Below are 20,726 nucleotides of genomic sequence, written 5' to 3' on the forward strand. Positions count from 1 at the left end.
ACACAGTTGCACATGACTCACCAGTGGCAGAGGATGATGGTTGCAGCCACGAAGCAGTCTGAGCTTTAGCAGTAGAGGGTGAAGATTGCAGTGCTAGTTGCTCCAAAGCCATTTGAACTGGAGCAGCTTGCTGTATTTGTACAGAGTGAGCTGCTGTGACCGATGCTTGTAGCATGGTGGTTGGCAGGGCGGACCCATCCTGAGCTGTGGCCATATCTGTGGCTTGATTTTGAGGTTGCATTACCCCCTGCAAAAAAAGAGAATAATTTGCGAGCATTGCGAACTTGTGGAATGGCAGGAGCTGCTAACACATCATTTGCTGAAGTCTGACTATGCATAGCTTGTGCTTCACCCACATTACCCCTGCCTGATGATGTAACTTCATGTGACAAAACAGCATTAACTCCATGCATACGATGATCATGAGTCATGGATATATGAGATGATGGGTTAATGGAATTAGTAGCATTCATTCCTGAAGCCTCTGCATTCTGCACATCACTCACACTCCCAGTGTTTGCAGGCACATTCATCCCAAAATATTGTGTCTGTGGATGTGCTACATGTGTCAAAACATTAACTGCCTGTGCATGCTGTAAACCACTAGCAACAGAATTATGACCTGGCAGATTATTGATAGACCCAGTTCCTAAACTTGCTCTATTATGCTGTGTAGCAATGGTATTTAAATTTTGCATCTGCGCGATATTTGTAGGCTCAGGTCCCTGAGCTGCTACGATGTGCTGCGCATCGTTTATGTTATTTGCATTTAAATTTGGCATATGCGCAATATTTGTATGCACAGGTCCCTGAGCTGCTACAATGGGCTGTGTAGCGTTCACATTAATTGGCACAGCGCTTTGCATCGCTCTTTCATTAGCCTTATGAACTGGCATATCACGAACCACCCCAGTTCCCTGTCTATCCGAAGTATGGAGTGGTGCTTTCCCTTTATTGGTAACTTTTCTCTTAGTGGCCTGAGTTGCCCGAGCTGCGCCACACCCTATTGCCAATGTGCCCCCTAGCATTTAAAGTGCCCCTCGTAGGCCTCGCCCTTGCCGCTATATTGCCCTGATAAATCTGAGCCCCCAACTGTCCAGGTCCCACCAGGCCCAATGCTCTCTCATGATGCTCACTTGCAATCCGAGTAGCGATGGACCGTGGTTCCTGGGGACCGTGCTGCGACTGACTTCCGGTGACGTAACCAGAAGGGGCAGGGCGCGTGACGTCAACTTCTGGAAGTGCGCGAGGAATGGCGGAGGACGATGCCGAAGATGCCATCGCTGCCGCAATTGAAGCCAGGAATGCCGAGACCACCGACGCTGCTGCTGGAGGTACCGACGCGAACAGGGATTCGACCGAAGCTCCAGGTAAGATGGCGGCTGATGGGTGAGGCTGCAGGTGATCCCCCAAACCAGGCCCTGAACCACCAATGACGCACGTGGACGTCATATTTGCCTGAGACGTGCCAGGCTGGGCTAAAAAGATGGCTGATGGAGCCGGGGGTTGCCCGGCTGATTGTGCCATAATATTGGGCCCTGACCGACCAATATATTGTGAAATAAGGCCTAAGTTAGTAGGCCCCACGCTAGTAGGCCCAAAACCAGTAGGCCGCGCACTTGCAGGCCCTGAACCGCCAATGCATGCAGCGTTAGCGACAATAGTGCCAGTATCAGTAGTGGTTGCTGCGCTCGTAGAGAGGGATATATTAGGCCCCAAATAAGGCCCTCTAGTAGCCGCAACACTGGTAGAGGGGCAAACTTTAGGCCCTAAATAAGGCCCAATAGCATCTGGCCCTGCAACTATAGGCCCTATCTGCTGATGCTCTGGGGATTCAGGGATGATAGTTAGGGCATTTTGCACCCTTTGCTGTGAACCTGCTTGCTCTATATGTCCACTAGTGTTCTGAGTTGGAGGGATCACATCCCCTATACTATCAGAATTTTCTATGGTACTTATCTGCTTTCTCCCTGTAGGTTTCTGAAACTGAATTTCCTGGAAGCGGGCTGGAGGCAAGCTGGATCATCTGGAGCGATGCATGCAGACTGGATAAAGTCCTAGCAGACTGAAGAAAAGAACAGAAACGTCTCTGCTTCAGGATACCAGGAGAAGAGGGCAAGGAAACTGAAACCAGAACATTTTAAGGTCAGAAAGGGCTCCTCCCTAAACTAGCAACAATGTTGCACTAGCTTCACTATCCAGCCCTCTACTACTATCTCACTCCCTACAGCCTTAACCCTTAGGTTGCTACAGTCCCATCTGGTCCTTTCACTGCCTATAAGTAGAGTTATTATAATAAAAAGTAAAAATAGTATTAATGTAACCAGTGACTAAATTATTCATATCATGTAAACATTTCTCTCTAGATGATTTTAGTAAACTGTTCACTGTTTGTATAGTTACAGAGAGAACAACATTTGCTTGAGGAAAGGTTTAATGATTACAAACTGTGAATAAAGCAATTTGGTGTAAACTAAAATATTTTCTTTTACAGAAAACAAAATATATAAATATGTGTTTTACTCTTCCATCTGTCAATCACTTACACTGTCTGAAAGTCATTTTAAAATTGCTAATTGGAATATTTAGGATCTTTATTCTATTGGATGCTTTCCAAATGTCAAACAAAGAAACTTTTAAAATCCAAGCATGAAAAGTAAAATTCAGTTTTCATATCTTGTTTAGATACAAAATACAGATTAATGGATGTCTATTCAGCAGGCAGTGATTATTTAGACACAAATAAGGCATTATTTTTGATGAACATGCTTGAAGATCTTTGAGCTGAACTTTTCTACAGCACACTGGTGACACCAGCTATGCTCATTTATGAAAAATAATAGACTCGCTTTTCCACTTGAAGACATTCTTTGCTGTTTATTTTCTTGCTAATACAGTCACTTGTGCATTTAAAATTGTTTTCTTCTTATCTTTAGCGCCAGCACATCTAAAAAAAAAAAACTTGTAAGCTTTGGAAAACATGTTTACATCTCTATCTACAAAGTGTTCTCTCAAGAAACAGTGAATCTCTTTATTCAGCATATGCTAGGAAGACGTTTCTTCTGCCTCAGTAACTGAGCATTTAGATCATGTTTGCAAAATGTATTTTATATTCTAGGAATATTTGCTTTAATGTAAATACAAAGTAAATGAGATTTTTTTTTACGATTAAGTGTACCAAGAAAGTAAGAAATATTATGATAATTTATTAACTAATTATTATTTTTTCTGATTTCTTTTAATATCCATCTTATCAACTGATGAAATCATAGGAGAAGTTTTGTCAGTATATTAGAGTTTATTTTTTTGCATCAAGGCCAGTATAAGGTAAAACTACTGTATTCATTAATAGTAATATCTATTTAATTTCATATTTTAATTAAATATTGTATCTACTTTAAAGTAATTTTTATTGACTTCATCTAAGGTTGCCTTTGCCATAGGATATATGCTCAATGTCCTGGAAGACTAAAGATGAAGAGGCGCCGATTGGTGCAGTATCTTTTAAACCAGAAACTGGCATCTAAATCGTCACACAGGGTACTCACAAAAGTCGATGCACACACAGTGCAAATACAGGCAAGCCAAGACTTTGGAGCCATTTGGCTGACTTAAACTCATCGCCAAGGAAACAGGAGCGCTTAGAGATTAATCACAAATGACGTCATAGGCTTTGAACAGATGTGAAGAACGTTGTCATGCTGTTGGAGGTGTGTATTTAAGATCTTAATGACGTCATTTGTGGTGAATATCCAAGCGCTCTTGTTACCTTGGTGGGGATTTTGAGTCACCGAGTGGCTCCGAAGTCTTAGCTTGCCTGTATTTGCACTGTGTGTGCATTAACTTTTGTGAGTGCCATGTGTGATGATTTACATTCGAGTTTCTTGTTTAAAAGATAGGGGTTAATAAACAGCCTCCCACATTGCAAAAAAAAACTAAATTAAACTATTAACCCCTAAACCTAACAACCTCCTAACTTTAAATTAAAATTACAATATCCCTATCTTAAAATAAATAAAAACCTACCTGTGAAATTAAAAAAACTAAGTATATATTAAACTAACATTACTATTAAACTAAAATTAAAATACTTACACATTAAAAAAAAAAAACTAACACTACTAAAAAAAAAAAATCTACAAGTACAAAAAATAAAAAATACTAATTTACAAAAAATAAAAAATAAAAAATTACAAAAAATAACAAACAAAATAAAAAAATTACACCTAATCTAAAAGCCCTATAAAAATAAAAAAGCCCGGGTGGAGGAGCTAACTCCTGTAATGGCAGGACCCATTTTAATAGAGCTCCGGTGCTAAACTATGAACTACTAACTACTATCCGACTTTTCATGCCTCTTAAGGGGTGACAATTGCTGTTTAACAGCTAGATGACCTATCTGAAGCTCAAGAGACTTTAGAAGCTTAAATTGGCTCATACACTTAGCCTACACCAGACAGCACAACCACGACGCTGACTCCTATACTAATGCAGCAGACTGGTAAAGTGTGACACCTTCCTCATATTATGATGGAAGTGGCTATATCCCTTCTGAAAGGTCTCTGCCCACGCCTGAACCAGCATCGTGCGAGCTGCATCACCATTCTAAGATCCCTCACCGAAGCTCCCTGTGCTACTGACGACAGATATTGCCTGCTTGCCGGGTGCGACGTTGCAGGGCCCCAGCACTCACCCCGGATGAACTCAAGCACAATGCAGCTAAGCAGTATACAAAGAGGTGAGGGCGAGAATGCGCTCAAAGAGCTAGGATCAGCAGAAACGATGGCTTTGCAGCTAGCGCATTGCAAAGATCCTGCTACTTTGATGAGGAGGACTCAGGTTGTATTAGAAAGGCAAGCATCTGGAAATCATTCTTCAAAAGCCTCAGCATTCTCCTCTAATGATCTTAGTAAGAGAGCCCGATCTCCAGCTATACTACGATGACAAGTCTAGGTGGCATGGGTCCCATATACATCTGAGTTACTCTCAACGGAACTCTAACTCCAAAATCACACAGGACCCTCTGCACTCTTCTTTGACCCCAAGATCTGGAGTAGAGTGACTGCCTAACAAACACCAGGCAGTGTCCGGATAGCCTTCATGCAGGTTACAGCAGGCCACTGTCCTATTCTCAATGTTGAGACTTTGTCCAGACTGAGTATACATTTTGAGATCCCTAGCCATTTGTTAATAGATCGTTCATACTCTGGATGATGGCCTTAGGGCCTGAAGGATGTAAACTTATAGCTCTGAACATTACAATATTCCCCTAAGATGCTAGTTGCATGGCAGTTGTTTCTCTAGTCTGCTGTTTCAAGCTGACCAACCATAGTCATATCTTATAGCTATAATGCTTAAACTTGTAGCGGACATGATAGATTAGTTTGGGTTGAACTGTTTTCAACAATGGCAAACTAGACCCCTGCGCTTCTGTGCTCAGTCGGTCCTAGCAACTTCTTTAACTAATAGAGCACCCGATACTGTATCAAACAGCTGTTTTCTGGTGCGAGAGTCCTATACAAATATTCTACCATTTTTTTTTCTTCACAATGTATGCAAAACTGTTTTTTTTTTGTGAGGTGGCCTGCCAAATGATTATATGAGGGTTGGTATTCTCAAACACAGTCTAAGACATTATACTTGTCACTATTAATTACAATACTGCGACAGATGCTTCATAAGTCATGCAAAAATGTTTGTGTTTGGGATCTTTTACGCATTAGTATCTCCAGTTATTTAATCATTTTATCCAAACAGATAACAGATAAATATTGTTGGCTATAATACTTGTAGATCCTGTATCCCCACAGTCACAAAGGTGAGGAGTTGGCTGATCCCAGTGACTCAGTTCTCTATGTCCTATAGTATGACGACTGGTGTGACTGATGTATTAGGCATCGACAAAACTGAACCCACAGTGAAAGGAGAGTATCTTTTTGTTGTGATGGTGGGTGATATGTGACGCTTATAGCAGTCTGTAATTTACTACTGCAAATATATATTCTATACTGTGACAAACCTCTAGTTATTTATCTGTGTTATATATGCACACCTCTTCAACTCAAGCTATTCTGCTATAGCAATGTGAATACATCTGTCCCCTCCCTTTTTACCCCTCATAATGTTGTGTGCTTAAGGTTATCTGCATGTTCTTAGTCATAGAACCATTCATGCTCTGTTTGATGTAGAGCCCCTCATACTCGGTTTATAGATCTTTTATAGTGTTAAGATACATTAAAGTGTATTAGTTTGTCCTAGTTACACATATAGTTATGCTCCTGTCTTCCCCCTCAGCCGGCGGGGGGAGGATGGGCGACAGGTGGAAGTTTTAAATGGAGTGAGCCAGATTTAATACCTTACACACTTTAGCGTCTTCATTTTGTATTTGTGGCTTTATAGGAGGGGATTGTGCAATAATATCACTACCACCTCATAGCTTACAGTACTCTTTTATACTTAGCCCACCCCTTAATCTCTACACTATTATAACCTAATAGTTGCAATACCACCTCAATATAGAATATTAACTCTGTCAACTCCCTTTGGCTCTCAACATTCTCCTCTCCGCTCCCCCCTCCCCTATAGCTCGGCTATGAGCGGTGCTTACCCGTTGTTAAACTTATAACCACTTGGTGTAACTAGACACCATAGGGCCTTTGATTTGACTATCTCAATATGCCAGTTTGATCTATTGCAAATGGCCCTTATGAGGCTGGATACTTAGTCACTTATGAAAGCTATTAAAAATATAACACACCTATATCATTGCTCTATTTCTATTTTCTCAGCTCTCCTCTCTGACGTTTATATTGGTCTTGGGTTCAAAACAAAAACGACCTATAGTGACCTGTGGAGAGTTTATTATTGTAAAATGGAGGATTCATAAGCTTATGCCATGTTACTCTATATAGTATTCATTAATTTTGGTATACTACATAAATGTATTTCTATGTCAGTCTGTGTATAATTATATGTCACTTGTAACTTGGTAGTTATTATTATATAAGACATCCGGCATAGAGCATTTTCTTCATATGGTCGCTGCCGTACACTGAATCTTCAATGAATCTTCAATGCATGAGAGCTTTTTTTTTAATTCAAATCAGCCAATAGGATGAGAGCTACTGAAATCCTATTGGCAGTTCAAATCAGCCTATAGGATGAGAGCTACTGAAATTCTAGTGGCTGATTTGAATAGCAAATAGAATTTCAGTAGCTCTCATCCTATTGGCTGATTTTAGGCTCCCTTGCTTTGAAGATTCAGTGTACCGATGAAGAGGATGCTACACACTGGATGTCTTCAGGATGGACCCACTCTGCGCCACCAGGATGAAGATACAAGATGCCGTCTGGATGAAGATAGAAGACGCCACCTGGATGGATGAAGACCTCGCCGCCTGGATGAAGACTTCACTGCCTGGATAAAGACTTCACCGTCTGGATGTCCGGACATAAGAAACAGTAAGTGCATCATCGGGGGTTAGTGTTAGGGTTTTTGTTAACTTTTTTTGGGTGTTTTGTTTTTTTTTTAGGTTAGGGTTTGGGCATTCTTAAAAGAGCTAAATGGCCTTTTCAGGGCAAGAAAATGTGCTGAATGCCCTTTTAAAGGGGAAAGCCCATACAAATGCCCTTTTCAGGCAATGGGTAGCTTAGGTTTCTGTTAGAGTTAGCTTTTTTTACTTTGGGTGGTTGGATGGGTGGTGGGTTTTACTGTTGGGGGGTTCTTTGTATTTAAGGTGAAAGAGCTGATTTCTTTAGGGCAATGCCCTACAAAAGGCCGTTTTAAGGGCTCTTGGTAGTTTATTGTAGGCTAGGTTTTTTTTTGGAGGGGGGGATTTTTATTTTATAAGGCTATTAGATTATATGTAATTGTTTTTATTTTAGATCATTTCGCTTGTTATTTTTTGTAATTTAGTATTTTTTATTTTTGTAATTGTAGATTTAATTTTTTTTAGTAGTGTTAGTTTTTTTTTAATGTGTAATTTAATTTATTTAATTGATAGTTATTTTAATTTTAGTATAATAGTACTGTTAGTTTAATATTTAGTTTAAACTTAGGTTTTTTTCCCAAGTAAGTTTTATTTACTTTAAGATAGGAATCTTGTAATTTTAATTTAAAGTTAGGCGGTTGTTAGGTTTAGGGGTTAATAGTTTAATTTAGTTTTTTTGCGATGTGGTGGGCTGTCGGTTTTAGGGGTTAATAGGTTTATTTAGTGGAGGGTGATGTGGAAGGCCAGAGGTTTAGGGGTTAATAACTTTATTTAGTGGCGGCTATGTCGAAGATCGGCGGAATAGGGGTTAATATCTTTATTATTGTGTGGGCGATGTTGGGGTGCGGGGGAATAGGGGTTAATAACTTTATTATAGTGGTGATGATGTCGGGGAGAGGCGGAATAGGGATTAATACATTTTATTAGTGGCGGCGATGTCGGGAGCGGCAAATTAGGGGTTAATAACTTTAATATAGTGTTTGCGATGCGGGAGGGCCTCGGTTTAAGGGTTAGTGAGAAGACTTGTAATGACTGCGTTCAGTTATTTTACGCTGAAATGGCCATTTTTTCAGCGTTAAAACCCGAATGCAAAACTTGTAATCTAGGTGATAATGCATTAAGTCTGGCTCCTGCCCACAACATTTGAAGCAAATTGGGTTAACACTGTTGTTCCACTTTGCCCTTCTTGCAGAAGTTATATAATCCATATGTAAAATTCTAGTATGAGATTCCCTTATACCCATCGCTAATGTTGTATTTCTTACATTTTTCTTACATTTTTGATACTTGATAGTATTGTTTTCTTATTTGCCTGTTGATTTGTAAGATTCTTCCACCTTCTAATTAATCATTTCAAATTATTATTTCTCTCTTTATTTAATAGTTGTTTATATATAAATTCTAATTTATATTTCTCTTTTTGTCACCTTTCAATTATATTTTGAATTACTTGTTCCTCATTTGTAATTGAGGAAGGATTAATCAATGATAGCACATAATGTCTAATCTGCATATAAGAAATAGTCTGATCTGGAAGTAATTCATATCTACTTTGATATTCTATAAATTATATTACATTTCCATTTCTCATATCTATAATATCCTTTATTTGTTAAATTATAGGTAAACCAGATTGTGTGACAAATGGCAATTGGTTACCTGTTACAAAATTAGGATTGCCCTATATGGTCAAATATTGGGCAAGTTTTAGACCAGATTTAAAGTGCTTGTTTACTCATTGCCATATCCACAATGTATCTTTTAAAAGTATACTATTTTCTTGAGAAATTGTCAGGTCTTTTTTCATTGCATGTGGTAAATATACCAGTGCTAGAGAAGTTGCCATTTTCCTTTCCAAGTCTTGCCAGGTTACATTTCCATTGACTGATATCCATTCTATATTATACCTCATTAATGCTGCCCAATTATAAAAGTTTATATTTGGTAGTCCTAGTCCTCCTTGTACTTGGGGTGATTGTAATTTAATTCACATTTATTCAGGGCATTTTATCTTTCCATATAAAAACTTCCTGATTAATACATTTATACGATGGATATCTCTTTTGTTCAACATTTGTATGGGTTATAAGTTAAGATACAGTTTTTGCCATATTTTCAGATATCTTTCAATTTGCTGAATAATAGGTTGAAAGTTTATTTTATAAATACTATTTAATTCTACTGTAATCTTTATATCCAGGTATATTAAATGGTCTTAATCTGCTTCAAATAGGTAATTAATATCTTTAAGTTTTCTGGTAAGCCAGAGTATTTTAGATTTTGTTATATTTATTTTATATCCTGATGTTATTCCTAATGTTTCAATGTTCTCTATTATTAAAAACAAGCTACATCCAGGTGATAATTCGCCATAGAACAGGCTAGCAATTTTATTGAACTGGTCGGTGAACAGCCAATAGGATTTCAGTAGCTCTTATCCTATTGTCTGATTTGAATTTGAAGATTCCAATCAGCTAATAGGCATTCAAGTGATGCCATATTTAAACAAGTAACTTGCATTCACTATTCAGTATACGGTGGTGATCGTACAAAGAGGATCCTACACACTCCATGGCTCCATGGTGGCCGGTCTTCAGTTCTGTAGTCATCTCCGCTCCGCCCCAGCTTGGTCCTGGATGAAGATGGAAGATGTCGCTGGTTCCAAGAAGACTTCACCGCCGCCTGGAAGAGGACCTTCTCCGCCGGACTTCAAGAACGGTGTGTACCTCTTTGGGGCTTAGAGGTTTGGGGGGTTTTTTAGATTAGGGATTTTGGGAACTTGTAAAAGAGCTGAATGCCTTTTTAAGAGCTTTTTTGTTTGTACCCAATAATACATTTTCAGTACGAGAAGACTAAATTAAACATCAATACGTTTACAGTTTAAGTATGAATGATTTGTCTAATATAGTTGACACTACAGCTTCATTCACACTCATTAAGACTTCTTCTCTTTCAGAGAAATAATACTAAATGACATAACAAATAATCTGTGGATACAAGGGCCCATATTTAACAAAGGTCTTGCGGACCTGATCCGACAGTGCGGATCAGGTCCGCAAGACCTCGCTGAATGCAGAGAGCAATACGCTCTCCATATTCAGCATTGCACCAGCAGCTCACAAGAGCTGCTGGTGCAAAGCTGCCCCCTGCAGACTTGCGGCCAATGGGCCACCAGCAGGGAGGTGTCAATCAACCCGATCGTACTCAGAGCAGACGGACAGGTTATGGAGCAGCGGTCTTTGTGACCGCTGCTTCATAACTGCTGTTTCTGGCGAGTCTGAAGACTCGCCAGAAACACGGCCATCAAGCTCCTTTCGGAGCTTGATAGATAGGCCCCAAGATGTTTTTGTGTCGTACTTAGGGATCAAAGTTATCAAAACAATTACAATTTGTTGCAGGATTTAGCTTTTTATGGAATTAAAGGGTTAAGATATTTTTAATATACAAAATATATGTGTGTCATTATGAAAAAGGAGCTTGGGTGCAGAACAGCTGCATATACATAGTAATATAAGGTTACTTTATACACAAACCTATTTTGTGGATATGTCACAAATGTCCTTTTTTGTTTCTGTGAGACAAGTTAGGTCTATGCAGCATAATCACCCACAGTAAAGACAAAAAAAAATAAATTTTTCCTTAAAGTAATTTTTTTTTGATGCAGCTAAAAGATAGCGTTTATTTATTTATTTTTTGTAAAAACATATATGTTCCTGCAGCAAAAATAGAATATTGGGTGCATAAGCTCTTCCTGTACAAGAACAGATCTGTCAGAGGTGCCTTTATACTAGTTGCAGGTATTGATTTAATCATAAGAAAAATGTATTTAAGATCCCTACTTCCTAAGCATATCTATAAGTTTAGTGGCCACTTCATATTCCAAAATGGTAAGCACAAATGACTTGCAGAAATAAATAAGTATGACAATAGGATTACAATCAATAAAAATTAAGCCAAAACACTGAAAAGTATTTGTAAAAGAATGTCAAGCAGTATGATTTGTAACTTATACATATTGGCTGTTTTCACTGGTTATTTAGTTAGATATCACAAACAAATGCTATTGGAATGCTTTTGGGTCAAAAAAAAAAAAGATTAGTTCCCGAGTACAAGCGCTGCAACCTTAAAAACAGCAAAAAGTCAATACCCCACTGCTGTTTGACAACATGTTGCTCCTTTCTGATCCTGAGTCTTACTGCAACTAGATTAACAGCCCTTTACATAAAATAGATCAGCTTAAAATATATCCAAATAAGTATGAATCAATTAATGTGAAATTACATTTGAATAAAAACAATTCATTTTTTTATTTTTACACAATTCCTTCCTTGACAGGCCACTTATGAATTAAACAGTAGTAAACAGATACACATGCACCTACGCAGTTGCAGATGTATATATACATAAGGGATTATCTGTCTGTATGAAAGCGCACACACACACATATATATATATATATACTGCATATACAAATTTGTAGTATAGATTACATCAAATGCTTCAGCCTTCTATAAGGCCTGGTGCATTTTCTTTATACAGGAGACTCACACGGGAAGACTCATTTAGCGATCAGGTTGCTGCACACAGAAAACTTTGGCTTTATGGTCTCCAGAAGTGGTCACCACAATGGAAGCATCTTTATTAATTGCAAAGTCAAGGATTTCTGCTGAGTGGCCACGGTATTCACTGATCATTTTCCCTGATCTTGAGTCCTACAGTCTGACTGCACCGTCCAAGCTGCAAGTGTAGACCACAGGCGAATTGTCCTCCCACATCAGCTGCACAATGCCAGACTCATGCTGACAATGATGCCTTAAAGTCTGAGAAGAAATGTCATAAATAGCCAACATCCCATCCAGGTAACCAACTGCAGCCAGAGGAATCACACTACAGAAGCCCAAAGACTCCACTCAGTTTAATTCAGTTTCGCTATCCTCTCACAGGGAGGCTTTTGACACAGTGCTCTCTGTCCGGAATACCTTGCCAGTTGCAGTATTCACCATTTTGGTGTCACAATCCACAGAACCAGTAAGTACCAGGCTTCCATCAGAATTTGAAGACACACATGTTAGAGGCATTTTATGCCTATCATTACCTTTCATGACATGCAGAGGGGTTTCCTGTTTCAGGTCCCAGATTCTCACATTTCCATCTTCATAGCCCACAACTGCCTTTCTTCCATCTGGCAAATATTGGCCACAGGTGGCTGGACAACTGGGGCCCTGAAAGGTCTTACACTCTCTGCTGGGAATCTTCCACATCCACGTGTTACCATCTACCAGCCAGCAGCACATGAGCGCAAGGATGACATTCCAACCACTCTAAATCTCCAATTTCGAATGACCAGATCTCCTGCCCACCATCCACCTTCCATACCTTGATGATGCCACTCATGTCAACAGTAGCCACCATGATTGAATCATGACTGAAATATGCACATGTGACTGAGTCCTTGTGACCAGTGCACTCAAACAAGGTTTCTCCATCACTCAGGTGCCAAACAAATGCCTTATCGTCTTCACCCCCAGTTATAGCAATAGTGCCCTCCTTACGGTCCAGGCTGACACAGAACACAGAAACTGTGTGCTTGGAGAAAGTCAGCTTGCTGTCATCATTAGGTTCTGCTCCCTCCTCCACACCTTCATCCTCTGTCTTCCACTCATTAGCTGCCATTTCTCCATCTTCTGCATCCATCTGCAAAATCCACATCCTCCATATCACTGGCAAGGTCATCAGGATCTGGCTCTGCTTCATTAAGTTCCAGAACTTCAATAATCTCTTCATCTTCATGAAATTCTACAACCGGTTCTCCTGCTGCAGCTGCTTCTCCTAGATTGGGTGACCCTGGTCCTGGTCCTGGACCTGCACATCCTTCTGCGCCTGCTCCTTCCATCACTTTCCGAGGATTGGGACACAGGATGGCAACACAGGAAGTCTTTGGATCAAGTAAAAATAAGTGTCACTTTACTAGCCACAGACTGGCTCTGGACCCACTATCTTCACTTCCCTGGGCCCCTCTGGCCTCCTGTAGTCAAAAACACGTGGACATTCCTCCTCACTGTTGCAATTACTACATCCTTTCTAGCTTATTTGCTGAATGTTCTTTAAAGGGCAATGTCCATACAAATGCCCCTTTAGGGGCAATGGGTAGTTTAGGATTTTTTAGTGTTAGGTTTTTTTATTTTGGTGGGGTTTGTTGGGTGGAGGGTTTTATTGTTAAGACCTGTTTAACTTAGGGCAATGCCCTACAAAAAAAGTGCTTTTAAGGGCTATTGGTAGTTTAGTATTAGATTAGGGGGTGTTTTTATTTTGGGGGGGAGGGCTTTTTTATTTTCATAGGGATTAGGTTTAATTTTTTTATATTTGAAAATTCTGTTTATTATTTTCTGTAATGTTAGACTTTTTTATTTTTTGTAATTTTAGATTAATTTAAACTTATTTATTTTTTATTTTGAAAGTAATGTTAGGTTTTTAATTGTAACTTAGTACTTTTTAATTTAGGTAATAGGGATTAATTTAGGTGTTAGGTTAGGGAGCTTAGTAATTTAAATAGGTTAATTGCATTGTGGGGGTTTGGTGGTTTAGGGGTTAATAGATTAATTTGGCTTATTTTGTTGTGGGGTTTGGCTGTTTAGGGTTTAATAGATTTATTAGGTTTATTGCAATGTGGGTTAAAGGTGGATTAGGGGTTAATAGTTTAATTAGGTTAATTGCAATATGGGTGAATGGCAGGTTAGGGGGTAATACATTTATGAGGTAGTTTGCGATGTGGGTTAATGGCGGGTTAGGGGTTAATACATATAATAGAGATATTGCGATGGGGTAAATGGCGGATTAGGGGGTAATAGTTTAATTAGGCATATTGCGTTGTGGGGGGGTTGTCTGTTTAGGGGTTAATACTTTTATTATTAGTTCCGATATGATGGTGGATATAAAGGTTTTTACATGTCGGGTTTATTTTTAGGAGGCGGGTTAGACTTTAACAGGAGATTTAACATTTTTTTTTTATTTTCTTAGGGGCCGGCAGTTTCTAACGTGCCGTAAGTCACTGGCGACTCCAGAAATTTGTATTTACGCACATTTCTGGACATTGCTAGTTTATCCGACTTACAGCACTTTATGAACTGCTGGCACCATATACGTGATTCCCTGATGTGTGAGGTGAAATTACGGGCAACGCATGTTTCTGCAGTTACACTGAAGCCTGCACCACATATGTAATCCCCCCTTGAATTGGAAATTTTGGGATTTTATGACAACCCCCCTGGTCTTTTTCCATATTTTGGATAATCTTTTAATATTCCTATCCAATGCGCTCTTTCTGCTTCATAATAGCCCTCTAGTCCTAGCAATTGTAGTAATGTTTTTTCAGCAAAGGTCATATGAAGTCAAGAACGGTTTTCCAGCTCATCTATTTTTTTTATTTTCCTCTATAACTTTTAACATCTTATTTTCAAGATGTTTCTGCAAATCTTCTGATTGTGTCTGGTATTTAACATTTTTTTCATGCACTTTCCATTTTGAGGGTCATGTTAGTTGGTATGATGTACCTTTCCATCTGCCAGTTACCAATTCTGTTATTTTTCCTATAATATTGTTTCCATATCCTATAATAGTCAAAAAGAAAAGGAAAATAAAAAAGGAAGAGAATAGAGGATGCTTCTATATTTAATGCAGTTAAGTCTGTTTTTACACTACTTAAGTTCAAATTATAAGTTCTTCAGGCTCTATGTCTGTTAATACTTCTTTCTTTTTAGCAGCCTTAATATATACTATTTATTTTATTGTTTTCATATGAGATATTTTCTTTTTTTATTGGCATACAAGCTTTCTCATAAACAGTAGCTTTGTAAATTCTGCAAGTTTCTATCACTGCTTTGATAGTATACTTTTATATTTCCTTTTATTTTAGTTCTTGTATCACTCCATATGATGGGATTGTATACAAGGGGGGTCAGCTCCTGATATACTTATGTTTGGTAAGAGATCACAGGAAAAACTGTCCAGCTTCCCAAGTCATACATAAAAGATTACTTACTTCTGTGCCGTATTTATAATCCAGCTGACTAAGCTGAGTAACCCAGCATTAAAGTGGTCCCAGCAGGATCCCAGCTGTTCCTAGGATTATTCAGCTACTCTTAATGTCAGGGGTTCATGCTCCCTTCTCTCTGGATCGACACCTTCTTTGTAACTGCAATCCAACCCTGCAGTTCTCTTATGGGGAGCTGCTATCTACCCTGCAGGAGACCATTTATTTCCAGCTGTGTGCCAAACTCGGTGTCCTTTTTTTAAGGCGACTCACTTTCAATGCTGCAGACGGGTCTGCCAGCGGGTCCCACGCTGCTTAAGCCTCAAATTTTTGGGACTAGACTGAACCAATGTGATAGTTTATTGCACAAAGTGGAAGTGTGAAACTTTATCACATGCTTCAATGCCCCGCACAACCAGAGGTTTTTGTGCCAACCATATTCCTTTTAACATCTTTTTTTTTAATATTTAAATTAGATTTTTTATTCAAAAGTGTATATATGAGTGTAATACTAATATGTTAATGTTTTTTCAGATATTTTGAGATTTTTTTTTAACCCTTACACTTTACTTCAGCAGGTCCATTTATCAAGCTCCATACGGAGCTTGAAGGGCCGTGTTTCTGGCGAGTTTTCAGACTCACCAGAAACACAACTTATGAAGCAGGCGGACAGGAATCACCGGAAATCAACCCGATCGAATACGATCGGGTTGATTGACACATCCCTGCTGGCAGACGATTGGCCATGAGTCAAAAGGGGGTGGCGTTGCACCAGCAGCTCTTGTGAGCTGCTGGTACAATGTTAAATGCGGAGAGCATATTGCTCTCCGCATTAGCGAGGTCTTGCGGACCTGATCCGCAGTGTCGGATCAGGTCCGCAAAACCTTTGATAAATTGAGGCCCAGGTCTTTAGTTGCGCTAAATATTCTAGCACAGTTTGGGGATTTGTATCAGAAAATAGAAAGCACAGCAGCATGTAGCTGAGTTTTTGAGTGGTCCAAAACATAGGCAAGAATAACTACAACTTTAGAGTCCATAAGCAAGAGGTTAAAAATGATATTTAAGAAGAAATGCTAAGAAATCCCTGGAGCCCATAATGGTAAAACAGGGAGCTAAAGAACAAACACCAAAATTACAAATTTTACACTATACCGGGTGCATAAATAACGCAAAAAAAGTGTTATCACAATCTATATAGCGCTGTCATTACAAGTTATTGAAAAACCTTCTCTTGTTGTGCGGTATGGTGCATTAAGCTCCATATGGCACAAAACCCAAGGCCTGACTTTATGTGTTCGTGCACGCTTTCCCCCATAGACATCAATGAAGAAAAAGTGTCCAAAAAAAATAATGGTGAAATGGTGATCACCGTAGCGCAACCCCCTTGATGTCTATGTAGAAAATAATGCTATCCCCCTAATCCTTAACAGCCAATAGGATTTAAGCAGCTCTCATCCTATTGGCTGATTTGAGTTTTTCAGTTAATAGGAATGCAACGGTACCCCAATATAAAAGGGGTAGCTAGCATTTAAGCTTCAGTGTGTGGTGGTAGATCACATGAAGAGGACGTTACACACTGAATGTCGCCGCTGGGCCGGGACAGCTCCATGCTGCCACAGCACTGTGCCACTGGGATGAAGACAGAAGACGCCGCTGCGATGGAGGAAGATGTCGCCACCTGGATGAAGACTTCTCGCCACCTGGATGAAGATGGATTTCCGGACTTCAGGAACTGTGAGTAGATTTCCTGGGGTTAGTGTAAGGTTTTTTTTGGGTGGGTTTTTATTTTTAGATTAGGGCTTTATTATTTTAATGGCCAGTAAAAGAGCTGAATGCGCTTTTAAGTGTAATGACCATACAAATGCCCCTTTAGTGGCAATGGGTATTTTAGGATTTTTTTTAGAGTTAGTTTTTTTTATTTTGGGGGTTGGTTGGGTAGGGGGGTTTACTTTTATGGGGACTTAGTAATTTTTTAAGGTAAACGAGCTGTTTAACTTAGGGCAGTGCCCTACAAAATGCCCTTTTAAGGGCTATTGGTAGTTTATTGTTAGGTTAGGGGTGTTTTTATTTTGGAGTGACTTTTTTATTTTATAGGGCTATTAGATTAGGTGTAAGTTTTATTATTTTGGATAATTTCGTTTAATATTTTTTGTAATTTTAGGATTTTTTATTTTTTAGTAATGTTAGATATTATTAATTTTTTCATAGTGTTTGGTTAGGATTTTTTTATTTGTAGTTTATTTGATTTTATTAAAATAGTTATGTAAGGTTTATTTGTAGTTTAATCTTTTTTTAGTTTTTAGTTTTTTTTTTATTTCCCAGGTAAGTTTTTTTTTAAGATAGTTATATTGTAAATTAAATTTAAAGTTAGGGGGGTGTTAGGTTCGGGGGTTAATAGTTTAATTTAGTGATTTACAATGTGTGGGGGCGGTGGTTTAGGGTTTAATATGTTTAGATTAGTATTAGCAATGTGGGGGTCGGCGGTTTAGGGGTCAATAGGTTTATATAGTGTTGGCTATGTGGGTGGGTGGGGGATTAAGGGTTAGTCCATTTAATATAGTATTTGCGATGCGGGAGGGTGGCAGTTTAAGGGTTAATAGGTAGTTTATGGGTGTTAATGGCCAATTTTTCAGCGGTATAGCCGTACCGCACCGTAACACAAAATGTATAATCTTGGTGAAACATAGTAAACATGCATCTACTGTCTCATGAAAATCCCAATTCTTCAGTTCACTCCAGCACACCCAAGTTATTGCATAAAACAAAACTTTTATTGGTCACATTAAAAACATAGTCAATGAGCCAGAACGCATTAGCTGCATTTTGTTGCCCTAGTCAAAGATGCAGAAGTGAATTAAAAAATTTGCATAATCTCTGAAATGTGTGCACACCAGCCAAAAGCATAACCCTCAAGGAGACTTTATTCAAGTGGACATTTTAACTAAATATTTACAGGAATGGGCCTTTACTATTAAAGGGACAGTCTACAATAGTATTTTTATTGTTTTAAAAGATACATAATTCCTTTATTAACTAGTCCCCAGTTTTGCATAACCAACAGTTATATAAATACACTTTTTACCTCTGTGATTACCTTGAATCTAAGCATCTTCTAACAGCCCCCTGAACACATGACTTTTTGTTTATTATCTATTGACTTGCATTTAGTGCTGTGTTGTGCTAACTCTTAAATAACTCCCCGGGGCATCAACACAATGTTATCTATATGGCCCACATGAACAAGCAGTCTCCTGTGGTGAAAAGCAAATAAAAAAGCATGTCATAAGAGGCTGTCTGTAGTGGTTTAGAAACAGGCAGACATTTAGAGGTTTAAATGTTATAAAGTATACTAATATATCAATGATGGTTGTGCAAAGCTGGAGAATGGGTAGTAAAGGCATTATCTATACTTTTAAACAATAACGATTTTACGCCTAGATTTAGAGTTTTGTCGGTAAAGACCCACGTAGCTAACACTGCTTTTTTTCCCCAACGCACCTTTCCAACTACGTTGGTATTTAGAGTTGTCTGAGGGGCTGCGTTAGGCTCAAAAAAGCGTGCGTTGAGCCTAACTTAGCTCCACTTCAACTCTCAATACCAGCGTTGCTTACGGTAGCGGTAAGATGGGAAAATGTGCTTTTGCACAATATCGCCATAGGAAACAATGGGGCTGAGCTGGCTGAAAAAAAAAACTAACACCTGCAAAAAAGCAGCGTTCAGCTCCTAACGCAGCCCCATTGTTTCCTATGGGGAAGCACTTTCTAAGTCTACACCTAACACCCTAACATGAACCCCGAGTCTTAACCCCTTAACCTTACACTTATTAACCCCTAATCTGCTGCCCCCGCTATCGCTGACCCCTGCATATTATTATTAACCCCTAATCTTCCGCTCTGGACACCGTGGCAACCTAAATTATCCCTATGTACCCCTAATCTGCTGCCCCTAACATTGCCGACCCCTATATTATATTAATTAACCCCTAATCTCCCCCCTAATGTCGCAGCTACCTAACTACACTTATTAACCCCTAATCTGCCGACCGGACCTTGCCGCCACTATAATAAATGTATTAACCCCTAAACCGCCGCACTCTCACCTCGCAAACACTGGAATAAATTGTTTTAACCTCTAATCTGCCCTCCCTAACATCGCTGCCACCTACCTACAATTATTAACCCCTAATCTCCCGCCCGCACTGTCGCTGCTACTATAATAAAGTTATTAATCCCTAAACATAACTCTAACCCTAACACCCCTCTAACATAAATATAATTTATATTAAACTAAATAATATTCCTAAAATTAACTAAATAATTCCTATTTAAAACTAAATACTTACCTATAAAATAAACCTTAATATAGCTACAATATAATTAATAATTACATTGTAGCTATTTTAGGATTTATATTTATTTTACAGGCAACTTTGTATTTATTTTAACTAGCTACAAAAGCTATTAAATAGTTAATAACTATTTAATAGCTACCTAGTTAAAATAAATTAAAAATTACCTGTAAAATAAATTTTAACCTAAATTACAATTAAACCTAACACTACACTATCATTAAATTAATTGAATAAATTACCTACAATTACCTACAATTAAATAAACTATTCTATAATACAAAAAAACCCCACTAAATTACAAAAAATAAAAAGAATTACAAGCAGTTTAAACTAATTACACCTAATCTAAGCCCCCTAATAAAATAAAAAAGCCCCCCAAAATAAAAAATCCCCTACCCTATTCTAAAATACAAAAGTAATCAGCTCTTTTACCAGCCCTTAAAAGGGCTTTTTGCGGGGCATGTCCCAAAGTAATCAGCTCTTTTGCCTGTAAAAAGAAATACAACCCCCTCAACATTAAAACCCACCACCTACATACCCCTACTCTAACCCACCCAAACCCCCGTTAAATAAACCTAACACTACCCCCCTGAAGATCTCCCTACCTTGAGTCGTCTTCACCCAGCCGGGCCGAAGTCTTCATCCGATGAGGCAGAAGAGGACATCCAGACCGGCAGAAGTCTTCATCCTATCCGGGCAGAAGAGGACATCTGGACCAGCAGCATCTTCTATCTTCATTCATCCGGAGTGGAGCAGAGCCATCTTCTTCCCAGCTGATGCGGATCCATCCTCTTCAACCGACGCCTACTCACCGAATGAAGGTTCCTTTAAATGACGTCATCCAAGATGGCGTCCC

General features: G+C 38.8%; 1 pseudogene; it reads right to left on the reverse strand.

Moving 5' to 3' along the window:
- Nucleotides 1–12,052: 12,052 nt before the first annotated feature.
- LOC128641186 (angio-associated migratory cell protein-like) lies at nucleotides 12,053–13,383 on the reverse strand (annotated as a pseudogene).
- Nucleotides 13,384–20,726: the final 7,343 nt, after the last annotated feature.

This window comes from Bombina bombina, chromosome 1 (assembly GCF_027579735.1).
Source record: "Bombina bombina isolate aBomBom1 chromosome 1, aBomBom1.pri, whole genome shotgun sequence".
Classification (NCBI taxonomy): domain Eukaryota; kingdom Metazoa; phylum Chordata; class Amphibia; order Anura; family Bombinatoridae; genus Bombina; species Bombina bombina.